We start from the raw sequence: 4,223 nt of genomic DNA, 5'->3' as shown, positions 1-4,223 counted from the left end.
TATATATATATATATCCGGTGTCCGGGCAATAGAGTATAACACAGGGAATTCCTATTTTCCTTCGAAACAATTCGAACCTGAAGACAACTGGGAGCGTTTTCTGCTGATAAACAACACTTACGTGCCCCGCATACGCTCCCAGAGATCGACTTCCTCTTTTGTCTCGCTTCTTCTCGAGGATAATACGACGCCCCCTCTTTTTCATCTCGAGAGGCAGCGAAATATTTTTAACTTGTTTAAAATCGAAGAAAGGAAGAAGAAAAGTATACGATCGATTCTAGACGAAATTTTCGAGACAACGATCTCGAGCTATCGATCTTAATTCAATCTTCATCGTTATTTTTCAGTCTATCAAAATTCCTCGAGTTTCCACCTTCTATTCGATTTTCCAATTTTCCTCTTACCTTAATCCTCTCTCGAGATCTTGTCTCGAATCTAAATCTACGCCTGAGTCTAATAACCAAAACCTCGTGTCTTGCCAGGATTCAACGAGATTTTGCTTAGAACTAATCTCGAACTTGCTCAGAACTTCAACCTATTTTCGCATACCTATATGTGAGTTGAATTTACATTCCTGAGCTCCGCCGTGAGCAGATTCTTGTACAAATCTACTCCCGTGTGTAAAGTTGCTTCTTCGAGCGAGTGATTAATGCGAGCTTACACGACGATGCGTGTTTCAAACATCTTTTATCCCTATTAATTTATCGAGTTGTTCAATGTCTCAAAAAATTATTTTAATCATTTTAACCAGAATATATCATGCCCGTTTGAATTATAAAGAATATTCTTAGAAGTTGAGTCGTCGAGCGAGCGAAATTTGGCGAAGGTATTCATATAAATTCGGGCATATTCGAAATATACTTTATATAAAACGCGAGCAATTACAATAAATTATCGCAAAGCCTTCTTCCGTTCGCAAAACGCTCTTTCGAAGGTAGTAGGAAAGTAATTAAGAAAGTTGGGTAACGCGTTCCACTCATTTTCATAATCACCGCGCGAAATGGTATAAATTAACAGTAAACGTAAATCAGCGATGCATTTAAGGGAGCCAGGTTGGTTGGTGGTCAGTTTATCCCACCATCTTCGCAAATACCAAACTTTATATTAGATACATTTCTCAGGGAAGAAAACATTTTTTTTTAAAGCTGTCGTTAATTTTTTTTTTTTTTTATTAGGGGATACAAGCCGTTTCTTAACTTTTCCGCTAGATTTTCTTTTTTTACGTCGACATTTATCGTTTGCCATTGCACTCGAAGTTTCGAGCGAGATTTATAAATTAATGGCATGCAATGAAGACGCGAATTTATTTTTTTGACATTTATCGTTTGCCATTGCACTCGAAGTTTCGAGCGAGATTTATAAATTAATGGAATGCAGTGAAGACGCGAATTTATTTTTTTCTTACTTGGAGTTTACGCTCGCAGTTGGATTCTTAACAATTTTAAAATTGTTACGAGTGGATTCCTTTAAGAAAATATCTCTATCGATACACAACAGAGTCTATGGAGTTGTGATTGGTGTTTCGAAAAGTTTTCACGACAAGTAAGTCTTCAGTTATTGTAGCCTCACAGTGGAGTAAAATGCACTTTTTTTTTTCCCACGAAGGAAATTTTCTTCGATCACGTACGTGGAAGGAGGAAGAAAGTCTGCCTTTGTGCGGGCACGTGCGCGAAATTCCAAAAAGTCGTCTTTGATTGTGTTGGAACGTAGTCTGGAAAAGATAGACCTCGAGAGTTGATCGAAAAATCGAGCGTGTTCGCGAATTTTTCTCCGCGAATATTTATTTTTAATTAAAAAAAGAAGAAAAATTTCTTCACTGCTTAACTATCCACGTAACTTCCAACTTATAAATTATTCCTCGAATCTTAACTCGATGAATCTCGATGGCTCTCTCTTACCGACTATTAATAATATTTTCATTCGTCCACGAATCGTTTCAATCGTTACACTAATCGAAACACGAACGATCGTGTCGGCAATCGCGGAGAGGAGGGGCAGTCGTAAATAATTCACCCTCAAAGGCGTGCAAATTCTGATCAATGACGATTAATCGTCTGCCCATATACGATACCACGGTTCTGCAGCGGTGGTACAACTGGACAACTCAATCTCGATACGTTTCAACCGACGCCAATTTGTTTTACGAGCTACAACCGCTCCACACCTGCGTGTACCATAATCGAGGCCGTGATCCGTGTACGGATCGATCGCTTATCTTTTATCCCTCTCGCTCCTTCAACAGGATCGTTGCGTATATAATTCACGATAAGAAAAGAAAAATAAAAAAACTTTTGCAAAATTTATTTCTCTTCCTCCATCCATGTCTCTTCACCATTAGATCCCTCTTTACGAGGAAGAAGTTCAAGAGAACAAATCCTGGCGCGTATAGAATGGATAGATAGATTCGTTCTTCTTCGTATTCGGTCAACCGCGTGATCGGCGCCGAGCAAAGGGGCTGCGGGGGGAAGAGGGACGAGGTAAGAACGAGACACCCGGTAGCCCTTTGCTCCGTCGTGCGAATAATGCATTCAGTCGAGACTTTGCACCGCCGCGACATCTTCTATCCGAGAAAATGGTTCGCAATTTCGACACGAGGGGGAGAGGATAAAGGATAGAGAGTTAAAGCAGGAAGGTTGGAGGAGGATGCGCTTATAGCCCGTATGGCCCCTATTACAAATCCAATACCCACCTAGCGCGATGGTATACGCTTTTTCTCTCTCCCTTCCCTCTTTTTCCTCCTCCTCAGTAGTCCTCTTCTCTCCCCTGTTTTCTTTCCCCGCCCAATCTATCCGAGGGGTAAGGGCCAGATCTTCCTCCGTCTTGGCGCGATGCTGCTATAAAACATATTCGCTGACAGCGACAATATTCCCCCTAGATGCAGAGTCGACAGAAGCAACGCTGTTCGATTCTGTTGCCAGTCTTAGAAAGGAAATGCGGTCCACCGAGATGGGAGTAATATAGGTTTCTGATCGGTCGAAAGGATTATGTCAAATAGATGGATGATTCAACCGTGGGTATTCAGGTGTCACATCCTTTTCGACGATGATTCGGTTCACGTCTTTCGCGAATTTTAATTCTTTGGAAATTTGGAAACGGAATAATTTATTTTTCTCGTTAAAGTATCGAGATTTAATCTCGTTTCGCAGAAACACGTGTTCTCCTTCTGTAATGATAGAGAAACCGCTAGTTCGCTTCGTTCAATTTTATTCGCGATTATTTTAGTTATGTACGGTAACCGGTAGATGTAGCCAACTTCGTATTATACGATATTATACGGTAGGGTAAAGTAGAGAGTATTGCGGTTGGTCGGGCAAAGGACGGGCTCGCTGATTAGGAAACGAGCGTGCTTCAAAAACATATCCCTGCTGACGATATTTCATCTCGGGAAAGGCTCGACAATGGAACCATCTGTGGGTAAACGCGGGAAGAAAATTGGTTCTTGGATCTATTAGCCGCGTAAAATGTTATCTCTTAAAGCTCGTTTTACGACGAGGCTGGGCCAAATAAAGCATCGTCACCAATTTATCTTAAATACGAATTTGTATTCCCTTCGAATCGTCGTTTCTTTCCTTTTCGTTATTGCAATTCGTCGTTGCTTTCGCGGTTCCCTTTTTACCATTCAATTTTATCTCATTAATTTCTACGTAATTGAATAGAATTTCTCTGCTCAAAAGTATCTAACAAATATCTACTCTACGTGGAATATTACGAAAATAGAATAGAAACTTGAAATTTTGGGAAATTGTTACGTTGTTGAGACGAGAGAAGCTCGTCGTATATATTTCGTCACGACTCGTTTTAAACTTCACGAGGGGATAGTTCTTGCCTCTCTGAAATATATGTTTACACGTGAAGCGCGTTCCTTGAGTTAACGCGCACCATGCATACGAAATGGAACCCCGCCCTACAATCTTTATCCCGCCGCTATTAAGCATAATGCTCATCCGAGAAAAGCGCTGCTCGGATTCCGAGGTGTTAGACCGTCCCTTTTAAGGGAAGCTGGGGATATACGGAGGGACCACGTCTCGTCCACGTGGCACGTTCTCAATATGCATCGCGGCGCCACCTTCTTTCGTAGAAGAACCCGTTTCCTCGGTGGGGCGAGAAGGGGAGGAATAGACTTTGCGCCCTTTCAGCCGATCTCTTGGACAGAACGTTTTATATAAATACTTGAATAGATTCCTTCGCGTAAACAGATTTAACACTTTACTTTTAAAGAAGA

At 41.2% G+C, this 4,223-nt stretch overlaps 1 long non-coding RNA gene across 1 annotated transcript in view; it reads right to left on the bottom strand.

The window, feature by feature from the left end:
• Positions 1-2,827, bottom strand: part of LOC116184944 — a 4,515-nt gene extending 1,688 nt beyond the window's left edge. Inside the window, exon 1 of the long non-coding RNA XR_004149640.1 lies at positions 2,691-2,827. This is a non-coding gene — a long non-coding RNA (uncharacterized LOC116184944). The remainder of the gene's footprint in view (positions 1-2,690) is intronic.
• Positions 2,828-4,223: the final 1,396 nt, after the last annotated feature.

This window comes from Apis dorsata, unplaced genomic scaffold (assembly GCF_000469605.1).
Source record: "Apis dorsata unplaced genomic scaffold, Apis dorsata 1.3 scaffold_77, whole genome shotgun sequence".
NCBI classification, from domain to species: domain Eukaryota; kingdom Metazoa; phylum Arthropoda; class Insecta; order Hymenoptera; family Apidae; genus Apis; species Apis dorsata.
This window is presented reverse-complemented; position numbering and strand designations above follow the sequence as displayed.